Source organism: Oncorhynchus mykiss, unplaced genomic scaffold (assembly GCF_013265735.2).
Source record: "Oncorhynchus mykiss isolate Arlee unplaced genomic scaffold, USDA_OmykA_1.1 un_scaffold_401, whole genome shotgun sequence".
NCBI lineage: Eukaryota > Metazoa > Chordata > Actinopteri > Salmoniformes > Salmonidae > Oncorhynchus > Oncorhynchus mykiss.
In genome coordinates, this window is record NW_023493848.1 from 57,636 (window position 1) to 82,500 (window position 24,865).

General features: G+C 43.4%; 29 non-coding genes across 29 annotated transcripts; all 29 read left to right on the forward strand.

The window, feature by feature from the left end:
* The first annotated feature begins 1 nt into the window (after position 1).
* On the forward strand, positions 2-83 carry trnal-uag. Its single transcript has one exon. It is a non-coding gene; the product is annotated as a tRNA-Leu (tRNA).
* A 736-nt stretch (positions 84-819) lies between these two features.
* On the forward strand, positions 820-901 carry trnal-aag. The gene has a single exon. It is a non-coding gene; the product is annotated as a tRNA-Leu (tRNA).
* Positions 902-1,638: 737 nt separating this feature from the next.
* trnal-uag lies at positions 1,639-1,720 on the forward strand. The gene has a single exon. It is a non-coding gene; the product is annotated as a tRNA-Leu (tRNA).
* Positions 1,721-2,456: 736 nt separating this feature from the next.
* On the forward strand, positions 2,457-2,538 carry trnal-aag. The gene has a single exon. It is a non-coding gene; the product is annotated as a tRNA-Leu (tRNA).
* Positions 2,539-3,275: 737 nt separating this feature from the next.
* On the forward strand, positions 3,276-3,357 carry trnal-uag. Its single transcript has one exon. It is a non-coding gene; the product is annotated as a tRNA-Leu (tRNA).
* Positions 3,358-4,094: 737 nt separating this feature from the next.
* On the forward strand, positions 4,095-4,176 carry trnal-uag. The gene has a single exon. It is a non-coding gene; the product is annotated as a tRNA-Leu (tRNA).
* A 731-nt stretch (positions 4,177-4,907) lies between these two features.
* Positions 4,908-4,989, forward strand: trnal-uag. Its single transcript has one exon. It is a non-coding gene; the product is annotated as a tRNA-Leu (tRNA).
* A 737-nt stretch (positions 4,990-5,726) lies between these two features.
* Positions 5,727-5,808, forward strand: trnal-uag. The gene has a single exon. It is a non-coding gene; the product is annotated as a tRNA-Leu (tRNA).
* Positions 5,809-6,544: 736 nt separating this feature from the next.
* Positions 6,545-6,626, forward strand: trnal-aag. Its single transcript has one exon. It is a non-coding gene; the product is annotated as a tRNA-Leu (tRNA).
* Positions 6,627-7,362: 736 nt separating this feature from the next.
* trnal-aag lies at positions 7,363-7,444 on the forward strand. The gene has a single exon. It is a non-coding gene; the product is annotated as a tRNA-Leu (tRNA).
* A 741-nt stretch (positions 7,445-8,185) lies between these two features.
* Positions 8,186-8,267, forward strand: trnal-aag. The gene has a single exon. It is a non-coding gene; the product is annotated as a tRNA-Leu (tRNA).
* Positions 8,268-9,003: 736 nt separating this feature from the next.
* On the forward strand, positions 9,004-9,085 carry trnal-aag. Its single transcript has one exon. It is a non-coding gene; the product is annotated as a tRNA-Leu (tRNA).
* Positions 9,086-11,056: 1,971 nt separating this feature from the next.
* Positions 11,057-11,138, forward strand: trnal-aag. The gene has a single exon. It is a non-coding gene; the product is annotated as a tRNA-Leu (tRNA).
* A 736-nt stretch (positions 11,139-11,874) lies between these two features.
* trnal-aag lies at positions 11,875-11,956 on the forward strand. The gene has a single exon. It is a non-coding gene; the product is annotated as a tRNA-Leu (tRNA).
* A 741-nt stretch (positions 11,957-12,697) lies between these two features.
* trnal-aag lies at positions 12,698-12,779 on the forward strand. The gene has a single exon. It is a non-coding gene; the product is annotated as a tRNA-Leu (tRNA).
* A 737-nt stretch (positions 12,780-13,516) lies between these two features.
* trnal-uag lies at positions 13,517-13,598 on the forward strand. The gene has a single exon. It is a non-coding gene; the product is annotated as a tRNA-Leu (tRNA).
* A 721-nt stretch (positions 13,599-14,319) lies between these two features.
* On the forward strand, positions 14,320-14,401 carry trnal-uag. Its single transcript has one exon. It is a non-coding gene; the product is annotated as a tRNA-Leu (tRNA).
* Positions 14,402-15,138: 737 nt separating this feature from the next.
* Positions 15,139-15,220, forward strand: trnal-aag. Its single transcript has one exon. It is a non-coding gene; the product is annotated as a tRNA-Leu (tRNA).
* Positions 15,221-15,957: 737 nt separating this feature from the next.
* On the forward strand, positions 15,958-16,039 carry trnal-aag. Its single transcript has one exon. It is a non-coding gene; the product is annotated as a tRNA-Leu (tRNA).
* Positions 16,040-16,776: 737 nt separating this feature from the next.
* trnal-aag lies at positions 16,777-16,858 on the forward strand. The gene has a single exon. It is a non-coding gene; the product is annotated as a tRNA-Leu (tRNA).
* Positions 16,859-17,595: 737 nt separating this feature from the next.
* Positions 17,596-17,677, forward strand: trnal-aag. The gene has a single exon. It is a non-coding gene; the product is annotated as a tRNA-Leu (tRNA).
* Positions 17,678-18,414: 737 nt separating this feature from the next.
* On the forward strand, positions 18,415-18,496 carry trnal-aag. The gene has a single exon. It is a non-coding gene; the product is annotated as a tRNA-Leu (tRNA).
* A 738-nt stretch (positions 18,497-19,234) lies between these two features.
* trnal-aag lies at positions 19,235-19,316 on the forward strand. Its single transcript has one exon. It is a non-coding gene; the product is annotated as a tRNA-Leu (tRNA).
* A 737-nt stretch (positions 19,317-20,053) lies between these two features.
* trnal-aag lies at positions 20,054-20,135 on the forward strand. Its single transcript has one exon. It is a non-coding gene; the product is annotated as a tRNA-Leu (tRNA).
* A 737-nt stretch (positions 20,136-20,872) lies between these two features.
* Positions 20,873-20,954, forward strand: trnal-aag. The gene has a single exon. It is a non-coding gene; the product is annotated as a tRNA-Leu (tRNA).
* Positions 20,955-21,691: 737 nt separating this feature from the next.
* trnal-aag lies at positions 21,692-21,773 on the forward strand. The gene has a single exon. It is a non-coding gene; the product is annotated as a tRNA-Leu (tRNA).
* Positions 21,774-22,511: 738 nt separating this feature from the next.
* On the forward strand, positions 22,512-22,593 carry trnal-aag. Its single transcript has one exon. It is a non-coding gene; the product is annotated as a tRNA-Leu (tRNA).
* Positions 22,594-23,330: 737 nt separating this feature from the next.
* trnal-aag lies at positions 23,331-23,412 on the forward strand. The gene has a single exon. It is a non-coding gene; the product is annotated as a tRNA-Leu (tRNA).
* A 737-nt stretch (positions 23,413-24,149) lies between these two features.
* trnal-aag lies at positions 24,150-24,231 on the forward strand. The gene has a single exon. It is a non-coding gene; the product is annotated as a tRNA-Leu (tRNA).
* Positions 24,232-24,865: the final 634 nt, after the last annotated feature.

Sequence of the window (24,865 nt, forward strand, 5' to 3'; positions counted from 1 at the left end):
GGGTAGTGTGGCCGAGTGGTCTAAGGCGCTGGATTTAGGCTCCAGTCTCTAAGGAGGCGTGGGTTCAAATCCCACCACTGCCATCTTTATTGAGTTTGTTTGCGCAAGCTATCACATGTTCTGCTTTATTTCAGCGTTTTTACTTTCATGCAGGGCCATGCAAGGGAGAAAAGAAGCAATGTTGTGTGTCACGGATGGGGTTCCAACTCAATAGTGTAGTCCGTCGCCTTAACCAACCAGCCACCAAGTCCTGTGCTCTCACGGTGGCAGTTGCACCTCCTACCAGTGGTTGTTCACGTCAAATCCTTGATTGGAAAAAAGGAAAGTTGTGATGGTCTGTGGGACGACCAAGCAGTCCATTTTAACAGTGGGAACTGTGGCCGAGCTGTCCAGAGAACTGGATTTAAGGACCCAGTCTTTCGGAGGTGTCGGTTCAAAGTCCACCGCTGCAACATTTTCTCAACAGAAAACTGTAATGTAATTTCAAACAAGGCCACCAAGGACACTGGACAAATAAAGGGAATCCAGCCTTTACCCTAATTCCCACGTCTGTTATTGCAATTATCTGCTGTGTATTTCTAATTCAATCTGCTTCAGAAATAAAAGCAGAAACTAATTCTAAGTTTATACGATGGAAGAAAGAGCAACATCAGATAAATTAAGATTTTTACAAAGACAATCAAAAAAAGATGAAGGACGCAAGAGCAACATGAGATACATAAAGATTTTAAAGAAGAAAATGAAAAAGCAGACTAAAATACAAGGGAGTGCAGACGCTCTAGGTAACTGACGAGAAAATGTGGAAGCTTGCCAGAGCTGGGTAGTGTGGCCGAGCGGTCTAAGGCGCTGGATTAAGGCTCCAGTCTCTAAGGAGGCGTGGGTTCAAATCCCACCACTGCCATCTTTATTGAGTTTGTTTGCGCAAGCTATCACATGTTCTGCTTTATTTCAGCGTTTTTACTTTCATGCAGGGCCATGCAAGGGAAAAAAGAAGCAATGTTGTGTGTCACGGATGGGGTTCCAACTCAATAGTGTAGTCCATCGCCTTAACCAACCAGCCACCAAGTCCTGTGCCCCCGCGGTGGCAGTTGCACCTCCTACAGGTGGGGTTTCACGTCAAATCCTTGATTGGAAGAAAGGAAAGTTGTGATGGTCTGTGCAACGACCAAGCAGGTAATTTTAACAGTGGGAACTGTGGCCGAGCTGTCCAGAGAACTGGATTTAAGGACCCAGTCTTTCGGAGGTGTCGGTTCAAAGTCCACCGTTGCAACTTTTTCTCAACAGAAAACTGTAATGTAATTTCAAGCAAGGCCACCAAGGACACCGGACAAATAAAGGGAATCCAGCCTTTACCCTAATTCCCACGTCTGTAATTGCAATTATCTGCCGTGTTTTTCTAATTCAATCTGCTTCAGACATGAAAGCAGAAACTAATTCTAAGTGTATACGATGGAAGAAAGAGCAACATCAGATAAATTAAGATTTTTAGAAAGATAATCAAAAAAAGATGAAGGACGCAAGAGCAACATGAGATACATAAAGATTTTAAAGAAGAAAATGAAAAAGAAGACTAAAATACAAGGAAGTGCAGACGCTCTAGGTAACTGACGAGAAAGTGTGAATATTTTGCCAGAGCTGGGTAGTGTGGCCGAGTGGTCTAAGGCGCTGGATTTAGGCTCCAGTCTCTAAGGAGGCGTGGGTTCAAATCCCACCACTGCCATCTTTATTGAGTTTGTTTGCGCAAGCTATCACATGTTCTGCTTTATTTCAGCGTTTTTACTTTCATGCAGGGCCATGCAAGGGAGAAAAGAAGCAATGTTGTGTGTCACGGATGGGGTTCCAACTCAATAGTGTAGTCCGTCGCCTTAACCAACCAGCCACCAAGTCCTGTGCTCTCACGGTGGCAGTTGCACCTCCTACCAGTGGTTGTTCACGTCAAATCCTTGATTGGAAAAAAGGAAAGTTGTGATGGTCTGTGGGACGACCAAGCAGTCCATTTTAACAGTGGGAACTGTGGCCGAGCTGTCCAGAGAACTGGATTTAAGGACCCAGTCTTTCGGAGGTGTCGGTTCAAAGTCCACCGCTGCAACATTTTCTCAACAGAAAACTGTAATGTAATTTCAAACAAGGCCACCAAGGACACTGGACAAATAAAGGGAATCCAGCCTTTACCCTAATTCCCACGTCTGTTATTGCAATTATCTGCTGTGTATTTCTAATTCAATCTGCTTCAGAAATAAAAGCAGAAACTAATTCTAAGTTTATACGATGGAAGAAAGAGCAACATCAGATAAATTAAGATTTTTACAAAGACAATCAAAAAAAGATGAAGGACGCAAGAGCAACATGAGATACATAAAGATTTTAAAGAAGAAAATGAAAAAGCAGACTAAAATACAAGGGAGTGCAGACGCTCTAGGTAACTGACGAGAAAATGTGGAAGCTTGCCAGAGCTGGGTAGTGTGGCCGAGCGGTCTAAGGCGCTGGATTAAGGCTCCAGTCTCTAAGGAGGCGTGGGTTCAAATCCCACCACTGCCATCTTTATTGAGTTTGTTTGCGCAAGCTATCACATGTTCTGCTTTATTTCAGCGTTTTTACTTTCATGCAGGGCCATGCAAGGGAAAAAAGAAGCAATGTTGTGTGTCACGGATGGGGTTCCAACTCAATAGTGTAGTCCATCGCCTTAACCAACCAGCCACCAAGTCCTGTGCCCCCGCGGTGGCAGTTGCACCTCCTACAGGTGGGGTTTCACGTCAAATCCTTGATTGGAAGAAAGGAAAGTTGTGATGGTCTGTGCAACGACCAAGCAGGTAATTTTAACAGTGGGAACTGTGGCCGAGCTGTCCAGAGAACTGGATTTAAGGACCCAGTCTTTCGGAGGTGTCGGTTCAAAGTCCACCGTTGCAACTTTTTCTCAACAGAAAACTGTAATGTAATTTCAAGCAAGGCCACCAAGGACACCGGACAAATAAAGGGAATCCAGCCTTTACCCTAATTCCCACGTCTGTAATTGCAATTATCTGCCGTGTTTTTCTAATTCAATCTGCTTCAGACATGAAAGCAGAAACTAATTCTAAGTGTATACGATGGAAGAAAGAGCAACATCAGATAAATTAAGATTTTTAGAAAGATAATCAAAAAAAGATGAAGGACGCAAGAGCAACATGAGATACATAAAGATTTTAAAGAAGAAAATGAAAAAGAAGACTAAAATACAAGGAAGTGCAGACGCTCTAGGTAACTGAAGAGAAAGTGTGAATGTTTTTCCGGAGCTGGGTAGTGTGGCCGAGTGGTCTAAGGCGCTGGATTTAGGCACCAGTCTCTAAGGAGGCGTGGGTTCAAATCCCACCATTGCCATCTTTATTGAGTTTGTTTGCGCAAGCTATCACATGTTCTGCTTTATTTCAGCGTTTTTACTTTCATGCAGGGCCGTGCAAGGGAGAAAAGAAGCAATGTTGTGTGTCACGGATGGGGATCCGACTCAATAGTGTAGTCCATCGCCTTAACCAACCAGCCACCAAGTCCTGTGACCCCACGGTGGAGGTTGCACCTCCTACCGGTGGTTGTTCACGTCAAATCCTTGATTGGAAAAAAGGAAAGTTGTGATGGTCTGTGCGACGACCAAGCAGTCCATTTTAACAGTGGGAACTGTGGCCGAGCTGTCCAGAGAACTGGATTTAAGGACCCAGTCTTTCGGAGGTGTCGGTTCAAAGTCCACCGCTGCAACTTTTTCTCAACAGAAAACTGTAATGTCATTTCAAACAAGGCCACCAAGGACACCGGACAAATAAAGGGAATCCAGCCTTTACCCTAATTCCCACGTCTGTTATTGCAATTATCTGCCGTGTTTTTCTAATTCAATCTGCTTCAGACATAAAAGCAGAAACGAATTCTAAGTTTATACGATGGAAGAAAGAGCAACATCAGATAAATTAAGATTTTTAAAAAGAGAATCAAAAAAAGATGAAGGACGCAAGAGCAACATGAGATACATAAAGATTTTAAAGAAGAAAATGAAAAAGAAGACTAAAATACAAGGGAGTGCAGACGCTCTAGGTAACTGACAAGAAAGTGTGGAAATCTTACCAGAGCTGGGTAGTGTGGCCGAGTGGTCTAAGGCGCTGGATTTAGGCTCCAGTCTCTAAGGAGGCGTGAGTTCAAATCCCACCACTGCCATCTTTATTGAGTTTGTTTGCGCAAGCTATCACATTTTCTGCTTTATTTCAGCGTTTTTACTTTCATGTCGGGCCATGCAAGGGAGAAAAAAACAAACGTTGTGTGTCACGGTGGACCAACTCAATAGTGTAGTCCATCGCCTTAACCAACCAGCCACCAAGTCCTGTGCTCCCGCGGTGGCAGTTGCACCTCCTACCGGTGGTTGTTCACGTCAAAGCCTAGATTGTAAACAAGGAAAGTTGGCCTGGGCTGTGCGAAGACGTAGCAGTCCGTTTTAACAGTGGGAACTGTGGCCAAGCTGTCCAGAGAACTGGATTTACGGATCCAGTCTTTCAGATGTGTGGGTTCAAAGTCCACCGCTTTAACTTTTTCTCAACAGAAAACTGTAATGTAATTTCAAGCAATGACACCAAGGACACCGGAAAATAAAGGGAATCCAGCCTTTACCCTAATTCCCACGTCTGTTATTGCAATTATCTGCCATGTTTTTCTAATTCAATCTGCTTCAGACATAAAAGCAGAAACTAATTCTAAGTTTATACGATGGAAGAAAGAGCAACATCAGATAAATTAAGGTTTTTAGAAAGAGAATCAAAAAAAGATGAAGGACGCAAGAGCAACATGAGATACTAAAGATTTTAAAGAAGAAAATGAAAAAGAAGACTAAAATACAAGGGAGTGCAGACGCTCTAGGTAACTGACAAGAAAGTGTGGAAATCTTACCAGAGCTGGGTAGTGTGGCCGAGTGGTCTAAGGCGCTGGATTTAGGCTCCAGTCTCTAAGGAGGCGTCGGTTCAAATCCCACCATTGCCATCTTTATTGAGTTTGTTTGCGCAAGCTATCACATGTTCTGCTTTATTTCAGCGTTTTTACTTTCATGCAGGGCCGTGCAAGGGAGAAAAGAAGCAATGTTGTGTGTCACGGATGGGGATCCGACTCAATAGTGTAGTCCATCGCCTTAACCAACCAGCCACCAAGTCCTGTGACCCCACGGTGGAGGTTGCACCTCCTACCGGTGGTTGTTCACGTCAAATCCTTGATTGGAAAAAAGGAAAGTTGTGATGGTCTGTGCGACGACCAAGCAGTCCATTTTAACAGTGGGAACTGTGGCCGAGCTGTCCAGAGAACTGGATTTAAGGACCCAGTCTTTCGGAGGTGTCGGTTCAAAGTCCACCGCTGCAACTTTTTCTCAACAGAAAACTGTAATGTCATTTCAAACAAGGCCACCAAGGACACCGGACAAATAAAGGGAATCCAGCCTTTACCCTAATTCCCACGTCTGTTATTGCAATTATCTGCCGTGTTTTTCTAATTCAATCTGCTTCAGACATAAAAGCAGAAACTAATTCTAAGTTTATACGATGAAAGAAAGAGCAACATCAGATAAATTAAGATTTTTAAAAAGAGAATCAAAAAAAGATGAAGGACGCAAGAGCAATATGAGATACGTAAAGATTTTAAAGAAGAAAATGAAAAAGAAGACTAAAATACAAGGAAGTGCAGACGCTCTAGGTAACTGACGAGAAAGTGTGAATATTTTGCCAGAGCTGGGTAGTGTGGCCGAGTGGTCTAAGGCGCTGGATTTAGGCTCCAGTCTCTAAGGAGGCGTGGGTTCAAATCCCACCACTGCCATCTTTATTGAGTTTGTTTGCGCAAGCTATCACATGTTCTGCTTTATTTCAGCGTTTTTACTTTCATGCAGGGCCATGCAAGGGAGAAAAGAAGCAATGTTGTGTGTCACGGATGGGGTTCCAACTCAATAGTGTAGTCCGTCGCCTTAACCAACCAGCCACCAAGTCCTGTGCTCTCACGGTGGCAGTTGCACCTCCTACCAGTGGTTGTTCACGTCAAATCCTTGATTGGAAAAAAGGAAAGTTGTGATGGTCTGTGGGACGACCAAGCAGTCCATTTTAACAGTGGGAACTGTGGCCGAGCTGTCCAGAGAACTGGATTTAAGGACCCAGTCTTTCGGAGGTGTCGGTTCAAAGTCCACCGCTGCAACATTTTCTCAACAGAAAACTGTAATGTAATTTCAAACAAGGCCACCAAGGACACTGGACAAATAAAGGGAATCCAGCCTTTACCCTAATTCCCACGTCTGTTATTGCAATTATCTGCTGTGTATTTCTAATTCAATCTGCTTCAGAAATAAAAGCAGAAACTAATTCTAAGTTTATACGATGGAAGAAAGAGCAACATCAGATAAATTAAGATTTTTACAAAGACAATCAAAAAAAGATGAAGGACGCAAGAGCAACATGAGATACATAAAGATTTTAAAGAAGAAAATGAAAAAGCAGACTAAAATACAAGGGAGTGCAGACGCTCTAGGTAACTGACGAGAAAATGTGGAAGCTTGCCAGAGCTGGGTAGTGTGGCCGAGCGGTCTAAGGCGCTGGATTAAGGCTCCAGTCTCTAAGGAGGCGTGGGTTCAAATCCCACCACTGCCATCTTTATTGAGTTTGTTTGCGCAAGCTATCACATGTTCTGCTTTATTTCAGCGTTTTTACTTTCATGCAGGGCCATGCAAGGGAAAAAAGAAGCAATGTTGTGTGTCACGGATGGGGTTCCAACTCAATAGTGTAGTCCATCGCCTTAACCAACCAGCCACCAAGTCCTGTGCCCCCGCGGTGGCAGTTGCACCTCCTACAGGTGGGGTTTCACGTCAAATCCTTGATTGGAAGAAAGGAAAGTTGTGATGGTCTGTGCAACGACCAAGCAGGTAATTTTAACAGTGGGAACTGTGGCCGAGCTGTCCAGAGAACTGGATTTAAGGACCCAGTCTTTCGGAGGTGTCGGTTCAAAGTCCACCGTTGCAACTTTTTCTCAACAGAAAACTGTAATGTAATTTCAAGCAAGGCCACCAAGGACACCGGACAAATAAAGGGAATCCAGCCTTTACCCTAATTCCCACGTCTGTGATTGCAATTATCTGCCGTGTTTTTCTAATTCAATCTGCTTCAGACATGAAAGCAGAAACTAATTCTAAGTGTATACGATGGAAGAAAGAGCAACATCAGATAAATTAAGATTTTTAGAAAGATAATCAAAAAAAGATGAAGGACGCAAGAGCAACATGAGATACATAAAGATTTTAAAGAAGAAAATGAAAAAGAAGACTAAAATACAAGGGAGTGCAGACGCTCTAGGTAACTGACAAGAAAGTGTGGAAACTTGCCAGAGCTGGGTAGTGTGGCCGAGTGGTCTAAGGCGCTAGATTAAGGCTCCAGTCTCTAAGGAGGCGTGGGTTCAAATCCCACCACTGCCATCTTTATTGAGTTTGTTTGCGCAAGCTATCACATGTTCTCATGTTCACATTTCAGAGTTTTTACTTTCATGCAGGGCCATGCAAGGGAGAAAATAAGCAATGTTGTGTGTCACGGATGGGGATCCGACTCAATAGTGTAGTCCATCGCCTTAACCAACCAGCCACCAAGTCCTGTGCCCCCGCAGTGGCAGTTGCACCTCCTACCGGTGGTTGTTCACGTCAAATCCTTGATTGGAAAAAAGGAAAGTTGTGATGGTCTGTGCGACGACCAAGCAGTCCATTTTAACAGTTGGTACTGTGGCCGAGCTGTCCAGAGAACTGGATTTAAGGACCCAGTCTTTCGGAGGTGTCGGTTCAAAGTCCACCGCTTTAACTTTTTCTCAACAGAAAACTGTAATGTCATTTCAAACAAGGCCACCAAGGACACCGGACAAATAAAGGGAATCCAGCATTTACCCTAATTCCCACGTCTGTTATTGCAATTATCTGCCATGTTTTTCTAATTCAATCTGCTTCAGATATAAAAGCAGAAACTAATTCTCAGTTTATACGATGAAAGAAAGAGCAACATCAGATAAATTAACATTTTTAGAAAGAGAATCAAAAAAAGATGAAGGACGCAAGAACAACATGAGATACATAAAGATTTTAAAGAAGAAAATGAAAAAGAAGACTGAAATACAAGGGAGTGCAGACGCTCTAGGTAACTGACGAGAAAGTGTGAATATTTTGCCACAGCTGGGTAGTGTGGCCGAGCGGTCTAAGGCGCTGGATTAAGGCTCCAGTCTCTAAGGAGGCGTGGGTTCAAATCCCACCACTGCCATCTTTATTGAGTTTGTTTGCGCAAGCTATCACATGTTCTGCTTTATTTCAGAGTTTTTACTTTCATGCAGGGCCATGCAAGGGAGAAAATAAGCAATGTTGTGTGTCACGGATGGGGATCCGACTCAATAGTGTAGTCCATCGCCTTAACCAACCAGCCACCAAGTCCTGTGCTCTCACGGTGGCAGTTGCACCTCCTACCAGTGGTTGTTCACGTCAAATCCTTGATTGGAAAAAAGGAAAGTTGTGATGGTCTGTGGGACGACCAAGCAGTCCATTTTAACAGTGGGAACTGTGGCCGAGCTGTCCAGAGAACTGGATTTAAGGACCCAGTCTTTCGGAGGTGTCGGTTCAAAGTCCACCGCTGCAACATTTTCTCAACAGAAAACTGTAATGTAATTTCAAACAAGGCCACCAAGGACACTGGACAAATAAAGGGAATCCAGCCTTTACCCTAATTCCCACGTCTGTTATTGCAATTATCTGCTGTGTATTTCTAATTCAATCTGCTTCAGAAATAAAAGCAGAAACTAATTCTAAGTTTATACGATGGAAGAAAGAGCAACATCAGATAAATTAAGATTTTTACAAAGACAATCAAAAAAAGATGAAGGACGCAAGAGCAACATGAGATACATAAAGATTTTAAAGAAGAAAATGAAAAAGCAGACTAAAATACAAGGGAGTGCAGACGCTCTAGGTAACTGACGAGAAAATGTGGAAGCTTGCCAGAGCTGGGTAGTGTGGCCGAGCGGTCTAAGGCGCTGGATTAAGGCTCCAGTCTCTAAGGAGGCGTGGGTTCAAATCCCACCACTGCCTTCTTTATTGAGTTTGTTTGCGCAAGCTATCACATGTTCTGCTTTATTTCAGCGTTTTTACTTTCATGCAGGGCCATGCAAGGGAAAAAAGAAGCAATGTTGTGTGTCACGGATGGGGTTCCAACTCAATAGTGTAGTCCATCGCCTTAACCAACCAGCCACCAAGTCCTGTGCCCCCGCGGTGGCAGTTGCACCTCCTACAGGTGGGGTTTCACGTCAAATCCTTGATTGGAAGAAAGGAAAGTTGTGATGGTCTGTGCAACGACCAAGCAGGTAATTTTAACAGTGGGAACTGTGGCCGAGCTGTCCAGAGAACTGGATTTAAGGACCCAGTCTTTCGGAGGTGTCGGTTCAAAGTCCACCGTTGCAACTTTTTCTCAACAGAAAACTGTAATGTAATTTCAAGCAAGGCCACCAAGGACACCGGACAAATAAAGGGAATCCAGCCTTTACCCTAATTCCCACGTCTGTAATTGCAATTATCTGCCGTGTTTTTCTAATTCAATCTGCTTCAGACATGAAAGCAGAAACTAATTCTAAGTGTATACGATGGAAGAAAGAGCAACATCAGATAAATTAAGATTTTTAGAAAGATAATCAAAAAAAGATGAAGGACGCAAGAGCAACATGAGATACATAAAGATTTTAAAGAAGAAAATGAAAAAGAAGACTAAAATACAAGGAAGTGCAGACGCTCTAGGTAACTGAAGAGAAAGTGTGAATGTTTTTCCGGAGCTGGGTAGTGTGGCCGAGTGGTCTAAGGCGCTGGATTTAGGCACCAGTCTCTAAGGAGGCGTGGGTTCAAATCCCGCCATCTTTATTGAGTTTGTTTGCGCAAGCTATCACATGTTCTGCTTTATTTCAGCGTTTTTACTTTCATGCAGGGCCGTGCAAGGGAGAAAAGAAGCAATGTTGTGTGTCACGGATGGGGATCCGACTCAATAGTGTAGTCCATCGCCTTAACCAACCAGCCACCAAGTCCTGTGACCCCACGGTGGAGGTTGCACCTCCTACCGGTGGTTGTTCACGTCAAATCCTTGATTGGAAAAAAGGAAAGTTGTGATGGTCTGTGCGACGACCAAGCAGTCCATTTTAACAGTGGGAACTGTGGCCGAGCTGTCCAGAGAACTGGATTTAAGGACCCAGTCTTTCGGAGGTGTCGGTTCAAAGTCCACCGCTGCAACTTTTTCTCAACAGAAAACTGTAATGTCATTTCAAACAAGGCCACCAAGGACACCGGACAAATAAAGGGAATCCAGCCTTTACCCTAATTCCCACGTCTGTTATTGCAATTATCTGCCGTGTTTTTCTAATTCAATCTGCTTCAGACATAAAAGCAGAAACTAATTCTAAGTTTATACGATGAAAGAAAGAGCAACATCAGATAAATTAAGATTTTTAAAAAGAGAATCAAAAAAAGATGAAGGACGCAAGAGCAACATGAGATACATAAAGATTTTAAAGAAGAAAATGAAAAAGAAGACTAAAATACAAGGGAGTGCAGACGCTCTAGGTAACTGACGAGAAAGTGTGAATATTTTGCCAGAGCTGGGTAGTGTGGCCGAGTGGTCTAAGGCGGTGTCGGTTCAAAGTCCACCGCTGCAACATTTTCTCAACAGAAAACTGTAATGTAATTTCAAACAAGGCCACCAAGGACACTGGACAAATAAAGGGAATCCAGCCTTTACCCTAATTCCCACGTCTGTTATTGCAATTATCTGCTGTGTATTTCTAATTCAATCTGCTTCAGAAATAAAAGCAGAAACTAATTCTAAGTTTATACGATGGAAGAAAGAGCAACATCAGATAAATTAAGATTTTTACAAAGACAATCAAAAAAAGATGAAGGACGCAAGAGCAACATGAGATACATAAAGATTTTAAAGAAGAAAATGAAAAAGCAGACTAAAATACAAGGGAGTGCAGACGCTCTAGGTAACTGACGAGAAAATGTGGAAGCTTGCCAGAGCTGGGTAGTGTGGCCGAGCGGTCTAAGGCGCTGGATTAAGGCTCCAGTCTCTAAGGAGGCGTGGGTTCAAATCCCACCACTGCCATCTTTATTGAGTTTGTTTGCGCAAGCTATCACATGTTCTGCTTTATTTCAGCGTTTTTACTTTCATGCAGGGCCATGCAAGGGAAAAAAGAAGCAATGTTGTGTGTCACGGATGGGGTTCCAACTCAATAGTGTAGTCCATCGCCTTAACCAACCAGCCACCAAGTCCTGTGCCCCCGCGGTGGCAGTTGCACCTCCTACAGGTGGGGTTTCACGTCAAATCCTTGATTGGAAGAAAGGAAAGTTGTGATGGTCTGTGCAACGACCAAGCAGGTAATTTTAACAGTGGGAACTGTGGCCGAGCTGTCCAGAGAACTGGATTTAAGGACCCAGTCTTTCGGAGGTGTCGGTTCAAAGTCCACCGTTGCAACTTTTTCTCAACAGAAAACTGTAATGTAATTTCAAGCAAGGCCACCAAGGACACCGGACAAATAAAGGGAATCCAGCCTTTACCCTAATTCCCACGTCTGTAATTGCAATTATCTGCCGTGTTTTTCTAATTCAATCTGCTTCAGACATGAAAGCAGAAACTAATTCTAAGTGTATACGATGGAAGAAATAGCAACATCAGATAAATTAAGATTTTTAGAAAGATAATCAAAAAAAGATGAAGGACGCAAGAGCAACATGAGATACATAAAGATTTTAAAGAAGAAAATGAAAAAGAAGACTAAAATACAAGGGAGTGCAGACGCTCTAGGTAACTGACAAGAAAGTGTGGAAACTTGCCAGAGCTGGGTAGTGTGGCCGAGTGGTCTAAGGCGCTAGATTAAGGCTCCAGTCTCTAAGGAGGCGTGGGTTCAAATCCCACCACTGCCATCTTTATTGAGTTTGTTTGCGCAAGCTATCACATGTTCTCATGTTCACATTTCAGAGTTTTTACTTTCATGCAGGGCCATGCAAGGGAGAAAATAAGCAATGTTGTGTGTCACGGATGGGGATCCGACTCAATAGTGTAGTCCATCGCCTTAACCAACCAGCCACCAAGTCCTGTGCCCCCGCAGTGCCAGTTGCACCTCCTACCGGTGGTTGTTCACGTCAAATCCTTGATTGGAAAAAAGGAAAGTTGTGATGGTCTGTGCGACGACCAAGCAGTCCATTTTAACAGTTGGTACTGTGGCCGAGCTGTCCAGAGAACTGGATTTAAGGACCCAGTCTTTCGGAGGTGTCGGTTCAAAGTCCACCGCTTTAACTTTTTCTCAACAGAAAACTGTAATGTCATTTCAAACAAGGCCACCAAGGACACCGGACAAATAAAGGGAATCCAGCATTTACCCTAATTCCCACGTCTGTTATTGCAATTATCTGCCATGTTTTTCTAATTCAATCTGCTTCAGATATAAAAGCAGAAACTAATTCTCAGTTTATACGATGAAAGAAAGAGCAACATCAGATAAATTAACATTTTTAGAAAGAGAATCAAAAAAAGATGAAGGACGCAAGAACAACATGAGATACATAAAGATTTTAAAGAAGAAAATGAAAAAGAAGACTGAAATACAAGGGAGTGCAGACGCTCTAGGTAACTGACGAGAAAGTGTGAATATTTTGCCACAGCTGGGTAGTGTGGCCGAGCGGTCTAAGGCGCTGGATTAAGGCTCCAGTCTCTAAGGAGGCGTGGGTTCAAATCCCACCACTGCCATCTTTATTGAGTTTGTTTGCGCAAGCTATCACATGTTCTGCTTTATTTCAGAGTTTTTACTTTCATGCAGGGCCATGCAAGGGAGAAAATAAGCAATGTTGTGTGTCACGGATGGGGATCCGACTCAATAGTGTAGTCCATCGCCTTAACCAACCAGCCACAAAGTCCTGTGCCCCCGCAGTGGCAGTTGCACCTCCTACCGGTGGTTGTTCACGTCAAATCCTTGATTGGAAAAAAGGAAAGTTGTGATGGTCTGTGCGACGACCAAGCAGTCCATTTTAACAGTTGGTACTGTGGCCGAGCTGTCCAGAGAACTGGATTTAAGGACCCAGTCTTTCGGAGGTGTCGGTTCAAAGTCCACCGCTTTAACTTTTTCTCAACAGAAAACTGTAATGTCATTTCAAACAAGGCCACCAAGGACACCGGACAAATAAAGGGAATCCAGCATTTACCCTAATTCCCACGTCTGTTATTGCAATTATCTGCCATGTTTTTCTAATTCAATCTGCTTCAGACATAAAAGCAGAAACTAATTCTAAGTTTATACGATGAAAGAAAGAGCAACATCAGATAAATTAAGATTTTTAGAAAGAGAATCCAAAAAAGATGAAGGACGCAAGAGCAACATGAGATACATAAAGATTTTAAAGAAGAAAATGAAAAAGAAGACTAAAATACAAGGGAGTGCAGACGCTCTAGGTAACTGATGAGAAAGTGTGGAACTCTTGCCAGAGCTGGGTAGTGTGGCCGAGCGGTCTAAGGCGCTGGATTTAGGCTCCAGTCTCTAAGGAGGCGTGGGTTCAAATCCCACCACTGCCATCTTTATTGAGTTTGTATGCGCAAGCTTTATTTCAGCGTTTTTACTTTCATGCAGGGCCGTGCAAGGGAGAAAAGAAGCAATGTTGTGTGTTACGGATGGGGTTCCAACTCAATAGTGTAGTCCATCGCCTTAACCAACCAGCCACCAAGTCCTGTGCTCTCACGGTGGCAGTTGCACCTCCTACCGGTGGTTGTTCACGTCAAATCCTTGATTGGAAAAAAGGAAAGTTGTGATGGTCTGTGGGACGACCCAGCAGTCCATTTTAACAGTTGGTACTGTGGGCGAGCTGTCCAGAGAACTGGATTTAAGGACCCAGTCTTTCGGAGGTGTCGGTTCAAAGTCCACCACTGCAACTTTTTCTCAACAGAAAACTGTAATGTAATTTCAAACAAGGCCACCAAGGACACCGGAAAATAAAGGGAATCCAGCCTTTACCCTAATTCCCACGTCTGTTATTGCTATTATCTGCCGTGTTTTTCTAATTCAATCTGCTTCAGACATAAAAGCAGAAACTAATTCTAAGTTTATACGATGAAAGAAAGAGCAACATCAGATAAATTAAGATTTTTAGAAAGAGAATCAAAAAAAGATGAAGGACGCAAGAGCAACATGAGATACATAAAGATTTTAAAGAAGAAAATGAAAAAGAAGACTAAAATACAAGGGAGTGCAGACGCTCTAGGTAACTGACGAGAAAGTGTGGAACTCTTGCCAGAGCTGGGTAGTGTGGCCGAGCGGTCTAAGGCGCTGGATTTAGGCTCCAGTCTCTAAGGAGGCGTGGGTTCAAATCCCACCACTGCCATCTTTATTGAGTTTGTATGCGCAAGCTATCACATGTTCTGCTTTATTTCAGCGTTTTTACTTTCATGCAGGGCCGTGCAAGGGAGAAAAGAAGCAATGTTGTGTGTCACGGATGGGGTTCCAACTCAATAGTGTAGTCCATCGCCTTAACCAACCAGCCACCAACTCCTGTGCTCTCACGGTGGCAGTTGCACCTCCTACCGGTGGTTGTTCACGTCAAATCCTTGATTGGAAAAAAGGAAAGTTGTGATGGTCTGTGGGACGACCCAGCAGTCCATTTTAACAGTTGGTACTGTGGCCGAGCTGTCCAGAGAACTGGATTTAAGGACCCAGTCTTTTGGAGGTGTCGGTTCAAAGTCCACCGCTGCAACTTTTTCTCAACAGAAAACTGTAATGTAATTTCAAACAAGGCCACCAAGGACACCGGACAAATAAAGGGAATCCAGCCTTTACCCTCATTCCCACGTCTGTTATTGCAATTATCTGCCGTGTTTTTCTAATTCAATCTGCTTCAGACATAAAAGCAGAAACTAATTCTAAGTTTATACCATGAAAGAAAGAGCAACATCAGATAAATTAACATTTTTAGAAAGAGAATCAAAAAAAGATGAAGGACGCAAGAGCAACATGAGATACATAAAGATTTTAAAGAAGAAAATGAAAAAGAAGACTGAAATACAAGGGAGTGCAGACGCTCTAGGTAACTGACGAGAAAGTGTGAATATTTTGCCACAGCTGGGTAGTGTGGCCGAGCGGTCTAAGGCGCTGGATTAAGGCTCCAGTCTCTAAGGAGGCGTGGGTTCAAATCCCACCACTGCCATCGTTATTGAGTTTGTTTGCGCAAGCTATCACATGCTCTGCTTTATTTCAGAGTTTTTACTTTCATGCAGGGCCATGCAAGGGAGAAAATAAGCAATGTTGTGTGTCACGGATGGGGATCCGACTCAATAGTGTAGTCCATCGCCTTAACCAATTAGCCACCAAATCCTGTGCCCCCGCAGTGGCAGTTGCACCTCCTACCGGTGGTTGTTCACGTCAAATCCTTGATTGGAAAAAAGGAAAGTTGTGATGGTCTGTGCGACGACCAAGCAGTCCATTTTAACAGTGGGAACTGTGGCCGAGCTGTCCAGAGAACTGGATTTAAGGACCCAGTCTTTCGGAGGTGTCGGTTCAAAGTCCACCGCTGCAACTTTTTCTCAACAGAAAACTGTAATGTAATTTCAAACAAGGCCACCAAGGACACCGGACAAATAAAGGGAATCCAGCCTTTACCCTCATTCCCACGTCTGTTATTGCAATTATCTGCCGTGTTTTTCTAATTCAATCTGCTTCAGACATAAAAGCAGAAACTAATTCTAAGTTTATACGATGAAAGAAAGAGCAACATCAGATAAATTAACATTTTTAGAAAGAGAATCAAAAAAAGATGAAGGACGCAAGAGCAACATGAGATACATAAAGATTTTAAAGAAGAAAATGAAAAAGAAGACTGAAATACAAGGGAGTTCAGACGCTCTAGGTAACTGACGAGAAAGTGTGAATATTTTGCCACAGCTGGGTAGTGTGGCCGAGCGGTCTAAGGCGCTGGATTAAGGCTCCAGTCTCTAAGGAGGCGTGGGTTCAAATCCCACCACTGCCATCTTTATTGAGTTTGTTTGCGCAAGCTATCACATGTTCTGCTTTATTTCAGAGTTTTTACTTTCATGCAGGGCCATGCAAGGGAGAAAATAAGCAATGTTGTGTGTCACGGATGGGGATCCGACTCAATAGTGTAGTCCATCGCCTTAACCAATTAGCCACCAAATCCTGTGCCCCCGCAGTGGCAGTTGCACCTCCTACCGGTGGTTGTTCACGTCAAATCCTTGATTGGAAAAAAGGAAAGTTGTGATGGTCTGTGCGACGACCAAGCAGTCCATTTTAACAGTGGGAACTGTGGCCGAGCTGTCCAGAGAACTGGATTTAAGGACCCAGTCTTTCGGAGGTGTCGGTTCAAAGTCCACCGCTGCAACTTTTTCTCAACAGAAAACTGTAATGTCATTTCAAACAAGGCCACCAAGGACACCGGACAAATAAAGGGAATCCAGCCTTTACCCTAATTCCCACGTCTGTTATTGCAATTATCTGCCATGTTTTTCTAATTCAATCTGCTTCAGATATAAAAGCAGAAACTAATTCTCAGTTTATACGATGAAAGAAAGAGCAACATCAGATAAATTAACATTTTTAGAAAGAGAATCAAAAAAAGATGAAGGACGCAAGAGCAACATGAGATACATAAAGATTTTAAAGAAGAAAATGAAAAAGAAGACTGAAATACAAGGGAGTGCAGACTTTCTAGGTAACTGACGAGAAAGTGTGAATATTTTGCCACAGCTGGGTAGTGTGGCCGAGCGGTCTAAGGCGCTGGATTAAGGCTCCAGTCTCTAAGGAGGCATGGGTTCAAATCCCACCACTGCCATCTTTATTGAGTTTGTTTGCGCAAGCTATCACATTTTCTGCTTTATTTCAGCGGTTTTACTTTCATGCAGGGCCATGCAAGGGAGAAAAGAAGCAATGTTGTGTGTCACGGATTGGGTTCCAACTCGATAGTGTAGTCCATCGCCTTAACCAACCATCCACCAAGTCCTGTGCCCCCGCGGTGGCAGTTGCACCTCCTACCGGTGGTTGTTCACGTCAAATCCTTGATTGGAAAAAAGGAAAGTTGTGATGGTCTGTGGGACGACCCAGCAGTCCATTTTAACAGTTGGTACTGTGGCCGAGCTGTCCAGAGAACTGGATTTAAGGACCCAGTCTTTCGGAGGTGTCGGTTCAAAGTCCACCGCTGCAACTTTTTCTCAACAGAAAACTGTAATGTAATTTCAAACAAGGCCACCAAGGACACCGGACAAATAAAGGGAATCCAGCCTTTACCCTCATTCCCACGTCTGTTATTGCAATTATCTGCCGTGTTTTTCTAATTCAATCTGCTTCAGACATAAAAGCAGAAACTAATTCTAAGTTTATACCATGAAAGAAAGAGCAACATCAGATAAATTAACATTTTTAGAAAGAGAATCAAAAAAAGATGAAGGACGCAAGAGCAACATGAGATACATAAAGATTTTAAAGAAGAAAATGAAAAAGAAGACTGAAATACAAGGGAGTGCAGACGCTCTAGGTAACTGACGAGAAAGTGTGAATATTTTGCCACAGCTGGGTAGTGTGGCCGAGCGGTCTAAGGCGCTGGATTAAGGCTCCAGTCTCTAAGGAGGCGTGGGTTCAAATCCCACCACTGCCATCTTTATTGAGTTTGTTTGCGCAAGCTATCACATGCTCTGCTTTATTTCAGAGTTTTTACTTTCATGCAGGGCCATGCAAGGGAGAAAATAAGCAATGTTGTGTGTCACGGATGGGGATCCGACTCAATAGTGTAGTCCATCGCCTTAACCAATTAGCCACCAAATCCTGTGCCCCCGCAGTGGCAGTTGCACCTCCTACCGGTGGTTGTTCACGTCAAATCCTTGATTGGAAAAAAGGAAAGTTGTGATGGTCTGTGCGACGACCAAGCAGTCCATTTTAACAGTGGGAACTGTGGCCGAGCTGTCCAGAGAACTGGATTTAAGGACCCAGTCTTTCGGAGGTGTCGGTTCAAAGTCCACCGCTGCAACTTTTTCTCAACAGAAAACTGTAATGTAATTTCAAACAAGGCCACCAAGGACACCGGACAAATAAAGGGAATCCAGCCTTTACCCTCATTCCCACGTCTGTTATTGCAATTATCTGCCGTGTTTTTCTAATTCAATCTGCTTCAGACATAAAAGCAGAAACTAATTCTAAGTTTATACGATGAAAGAAAGAGCAACATCAGATAAATTAACATTTTTAGAAAGAGAATCAAAAAAAGATGAAGGACGCAAGAGCAACATGAGATACATAAAGATTTTAAAGAAGAAAATGAAAAAGAAGACTGAAATACAAGGGAGTGCAGACGCTCTAGGTAACTGACGAGAAAGTGTGAATATTTTGCCACAGCTGGGTAGTGTGGCCGAGCGGTCTAAGGCGCTGGATTAAGGCTCCAGTCTCTAAGGAGGCGTGGGTTCAAATCCCACCACTGCCATCTTTATTGAGTTTGTTTGCGCAAGCTATCACATGTTCTGCTTTATTTCAGAGTTTTTACTTTCATGCAGGGCCATGCAAGGGAGAAAATAAGCAATGTTGTGTGTCACGGATGGGGATCCGACTCAATAGTGTAGTCCATCGCCTTAACCAAATTAGCCACCAAATCCTGTGCCCCCGCAGTGGCAGTTGCACCTCCTACCGGTGGTTGTTCACGTCAAATCCTTGATTGGAAAAAAGGAAAGTTGTGATGGTCTGTGCGACGACCAAGCAGTCCATTTTAACAGTGGGAACTGTGGCCGAGCTGTCCAGAGAACTGGATTTAAGGACCCAGTCTTTCGGAGGTGTCGGTTCAAAGTCCACCGCTGCAACTTTTTCTCAACAGAAAACTGTAATGTCATTTCAAACAAGGCCACCAAGGACACCGGACAAATAAAGGGAATCCAGCCTTTACCCTAATTCCCACGTCTGTTATTGCAATTATCTGCCATGTTTTTCTAATTCAATCTGCTTCAGATATAAAAGCAGAAACTAATTCTCAGTTTATACGATGAAAGAAAGAGCAACATCAGATAAATTAACATTTTTAGAAAGAGAATCAAAAAAAGATGAAGGACGCAAGAGCAACATGAGATACATAAAGATTTTAAAGAAGAAAATGAAAAAGAAGACTGAAATACAAGGGAGTGCAGACTTTCTAGGTAACTGACGAGAAAGTGTGAATATTTTGCCACAGCTGGGTAGTGTGGCCGAGCGGTCTAAGGCGCTGGATTAAGGCTCCAGTCTCTAAGGAGGCATGGGTTCAAATCCCACCACTGCCATCTTTATTGAGTTTGTTTGCGCAAGCTATCACATTTTCTGCTTTATTTCAGCGGTTTTACTTTCATGCAGGGCCATGCAAGGGAGAAAAGAAGCAATGTTGTGTGTCACGGATTGGGTTCCAACTCGATAGTGTAGTCCATCGCCTTAACCAACCATCCACCAAGTCCTGTGCCCCCGCGGTGGCAGTTGCACCTCCTACCGGTGGTTGTTCACGTCAAATCCTTGATTGGAAAAAAGGAAAGTTGTGATGGTCTGTGGGACGACCCAGCAGTCCATTTTAACAGTTGGTACTGTGGCCGAGCTGTCCAGAGAACTGGATTTAAGGACCCAGTCTTTCGGAGGTGTCGGTTCAAAGTCCACCGCTGCAACTTTTTCTCAACAGAAAACTGTAATGTAATTTCAAACAAGGCCACCAAGGACACCGGACAAATAAAGGGAATCCAGCCTTTACCCTCATTCCCACGTCTGTTATTGCAATTATCTGCCGTGTTTTTCTAATTCAATCTGCTTCAGACATAAAAGCAGAAACTAATTCTAAGTTTATACCATGAAAGAAAGAGCAACATCAGATAAATTAACATTTTTAGAAAGAGAATCAAAAAAAGATGAAGGACGCAAGAGCAACATGAGATACATAAAGATTTTAAAGAAGAAAATGAAAAAGAAGACTGAATTACAAGGGAGTGCAGACGCTCTAGGTAACTGGCGAGAAAGTGTGAATATTTTGCCACAGCTGGGTAGTGTGGCTGAGTGGTCTAAGGCGCTGGATTAAGGCTCCAGTCTCTAAGGAGGCGTGGGTTCAAATCCCACCACTGCCATCTTTATTGAGTTTGTTTGCGCAAGCTATCACATTTTCTGCTTTATTTCAGCGGTTTTACTTTCATGCAGGGCCATGCAAGGGAGAAAAGAAGCAATGTTGTGTGTCACGGATTGGGTTCCAACTCGATAGTGTAGTCCATCGCCTTAACCAACCATCCACCAAGTCCTGTGCCCCCGCGGTGGCAGTTGCACCTCCTACCGGTGGTTGTTCACGTCAAATCCTTGATTGGAAAAAAGGAAAGTTGTGATGGTCTGTGGGACGACCCAGCAGTCCATTTTAACAGTTGGTACTGTGGCCGAGCTGTCCAGAGAACTGGATTTAAGGACCCAGTCTTTCGGAGGTGTCGGTTCAAAGTCCACCGCTGCAACTTTTTCTCAACAGAAAACTGTAATGTAATTTCAAACAAGGCCACCAAGGACACCGGACAAATAAAGGGAATCCAGCCTTTACCCTCATTCCCACGTCTGTTATTGCAATTATCTGCCGTGTTTTTCTAAGTCAATCTGCTTCAGACATAAAAGCAGAAACTAATTCTAAGTTTATACCATGAAAGAAAGAGCAACATCAGATAAATTAACATTTTTAGAAAGAGAATCAAAAAAAGATGAAGGACGCAAGAGCAACATGAGATACATAAAGATTTTAAAGAAGAAAATGAAAAAGAAGACTGAAATACAAGGGAGTGCAGACGCTCTAGGTAACTGACGAGAAAGTGTGAATATTTTGCCACAGCTGGGTAGTGTGGCCGAGCGGTCTAAGGCGCTGGATTAAGGCTCTAGTCTCTAAGGAGGCGTGGGTTCAAATCCCACCACTGCCATCTTTATTGAGTTTGTTTGCGCAAGCTATCACATGCTCTGCTTTATTTCAGAGTTTTTACTTTCATGCAGGGCCATGCAAGGGAGAAAATAAGCAATGTTGTGTGTCACGGATGGGGATCCGACTCAATAGTGTAGTCCATCGCCTTAACCAATTAGCCACCAAATCCTGTGCCCCCGCAGTGGCAGTTGCACCTCCTACCGGTGGTTGTTCACGTCAAATCCTTGATTGGAAAAAAGGAAAGTTGTGATGGTCTGTGCGACGACCAAGCAGTCCATTTTAACAGTGGGAACTGTGGCCGAGCTGTCCAGAGAACTGGATTTAAGGACCCAGTCTTTCGGAGGTGTCGGTTCAAAGTCCACCGCTGCAACTTTTTCTCAACAGAAAACTGTAATGTAATTTCAAACAAGGCCACCAAGGACACCGGACAAATAAAGGGAATCCAGCCTTTACCCTCATTCCCACGTCTGTTATTGCAATTATCTGCCGTGTTTTTCTAATTCAATCTGCTTCAGACATAAAAGCAGAAACTAATTCTAAGTTTATACGATGAAAGAAAGAGCAACATCAGATAAATTAACATTTTTAGAAAGAGAATCAAAAAAAGATGAAGGACGCAAGAGCAACATGAGATACATAAAGATTTTAAAGAAGAAAATGAAAAAGAAGACTGAAATACAAGGGAGTGCAGACGCTCTAGGTAACTGACGAGAAAGTGTGAATATTTTGCCACAGCTGGGTAGTGTGGCCGAGCGGTCTAAGGCGCTGGATTAAGGCTCCAGTCTCTAAGGAGGCGTGGGTTCAAATCCCACCACTGCCATCTTTATTGAGTTTGTTTGCGCAAGCTATCACATGTTCTGCTTTATTTCAGAGTTTTTACTTTCATGCAGGGCCATGCAAGGGAGAAAATAAGCAATGTTGTGTGTCACGGATGGGGATCCGACTCAATAGTGTAGTCCATCGCCTTAACCAAATTAGCCACCAAATCCTGTGCCCCCGCAGTGGCAGTTGCACCTCCTACCGGTGGTTGTTCACGTCAAATCCTTGATTGGAAAAAAGGAAAGTTGTGATGGTCTGTGCGACGACCAAGCAGTCCATTTTAACAGTGGGAACTGTGGCCGAGCTGTCCAGAGAACTGGATTTAAGGACCCAGTCTTTCGGAGGTGTCGGTTCAAAGTCCACCGCTGCAACTTTTTCTCAACAGAAAACTGTAATGTCATTTCAAACAAGGCCACCAAGGACACCGGACAAATAAAGGGAATCCAGCCTTTACCCTAATTCCCACGTCTGTTATTGCAATTATCTGCCATGTTTTTCTAATTCAATCTGCTTCAGATATAAAAGCAGAAACTAATTCTCAGTTTATACGATGAAAGAAAGAGCAACATCAGATAAATTAACATTTTTAGAAAGAGAATCAAAAAAAGATGAAGGACGCAAGAGCAACATGAGATACATAAAGATTTTAAAGAAGAAAATGAAAAAGAAGACTGAAATACAAGGGAGTGCAGACTTTCTAGGTAACTGACGAGAAAGTGTGAATATTTTGCCACAGCTGGGTAGTGTGGCCGAGCGGTCTAAGGCGCTGGATTAAGGCTCCAGTCTCTAAGGAGGCATGGGTTCAAATCCCACCACTGCCATCTTTATTGAGTTTGTTTGCGCAAGCTATCACATTTTCTGCTTTATTTCAGCGGTTTTACTTTCATGCAGGGCCATGCAAGGGAGAAAAGAAGCAATGTTGTGTGTCACGGATTGGGTTCCAACTCGATAGTGTAGTCCATCGCCTTAACCAACCATCCACCAAGTCCTGTGCCCCCGCGGTGGCAGTTGCACCTCCTACCGGTGGTTGTTCACGTCAAATCCTTGATTGGAAAAAAGGAAAGTTGTGATGGTCTGTGGGACGACCCAGCAGTCCATTTTAACAGTTGGTACTGTGGCCGAGCTGTCCAGAGAACTGGATTTAAGGACCCAGTCTTTCGGAGGTGTCGGTTCAAAGTCCACCGCTGCAACTTTTTCTCAACAGAAAACTGTAATGTAATTTCAAACAAGGCCACCAAGGACACCGGACAAATAAAGGGAATCCAGCCTTTACCCTCATTCCCACGTCTGTTATTGCAATTATCTGCCGTGTTTTTCTAATTCAATCTGCTTCAGACATAAAAGCAGAAACTAATTCTAAGTTTATACCATGAAAGAAAGAGCAACATCAGATAAATTAACATTTTTAGAAAGAGAATCAAAAAAAGATGAAGGACGCAAGAGCAACATGAGATACATAAAGATTTTAAAGAAGAAAATGAAAAAGAAGACTGAATTACAAGGGAGTGCAGACGCTCTAGGTAACTGGCGAGAAAGTGTGAATATTTTGCCACAGCTGGGTAGTGTGGCTGAGTGGTCTAAGGCGCTGGATTAAGGCTCCAGTCTCTAAGGAGGCGTGGGTTCAAATCCCACCACTGCCATCTTTATTGAGTTTGTTTGCGCAAGCTATCACATTTTCTGCTTTATTTCAGCGGTTTTACTTTCATGCAGGGCCATGCAAGGGAGAAAAGAAGCAATGTTGTGTGTCACGGATTGGGTTCCAACTCGATAGTGTAGTCCATCGCCTTAACCAACCATCCACCAAGTCCTGTGCCCCCGCGGTGGCAGTTGCACCTCCTACCGGTGGTTGTTCACGTCAAATCCTTGATTGGAAAAAAGGAAAGTTGTGATGGTCTGTGGGACGACCCAGCAGTCCATTTTAACAGTTGGTACTGTGGCCGAGCTGTCCAGAGAACTGGATTTAAGGACCCAGTCTTTCGGAGGTGTCGGTTCAAAGTCCACCGCTGCAACTTTTTCTCAACAGAAAACTGTAATGTAATTTCAAACAAGGCCACCAAGGACACCGGACAAATAAAGGGAATCCAGCCTTTACCCTCATTCCCACGTCTGTTATTGCAATTATCTGCCGTGTTTTTCTAAGTCAATCTGCTTCAGACATAAAAGCAGAAACTAATTCTAAGTTTATACCATGAAAGAAAGAGCAACATCAGATAAATTAACATTTTTAGAAAGAGAATAAAAAAAAGATGAAGGACGCAAGAGCAACATGAGATACATAAAGATTTTAAAGAAGAAAATGAAAAAGAAGACTGAAATACAAGGGAGTGCAGACGCTCTAGGTAACTGACGAGAAAGTGTGAATATTTTGCCACAGCTGGGTAGTGTGGCTGAGCGGTCTAAGGCGCTGGATTAAGGCTCCAGTCTCTAAGGAGGCGTGGGTTCAAATCCCACCACTGCCATCTTTATTGAGTTTGTTTGCGCAAGCTATCACATGTTCTGCTTTATTTCAGAGTTTTTACTTTCATGCAGGGCCATGCAAGGGAGAAAATAAGCAATGTTGTGTGTCACGGATGGGGATCCGACTCAATAGTGTAGTCCATCGCCTTAACCAATTAGCCACCAAATCCTGTGCCCCCGCAGTGGCAGTTGCACCTCCTACCGGTGGTTGTTCACGTCAAATCCTTGATTGGAAAAAAGGAAAGTTGTGATGGTCTGTGCGACGACCAAGCAGTCCATTTTAACAGTGGGAACTGTGGCCGAGCTGTCCAGAGAACTGGATTTAAGGACCCAGTCTTTCGGAGGTGTCGGTTCAAAGTCCACCGCTGCAACTTTTTCTCAACAGAAAACTGTAATGTCATTTCAAACAAGGCCACCAAGGACACCGGACAAATAAAGGGAATCCAGCCTTTACCCTAATTCCCACGTCTGTTATTGCAATTATCTGCCATGTTTTTCTAATTCAATCTGCTTCAGATATAAAAGCAGAAACTAATTCTCAGTTTATACGATGAAAGAAAGAGCAACATCAGATAAATTAACATTTTTAGAAAGAGAATCAAAAAAAGATGAAGGACGCAAGAGCAACATGAGATA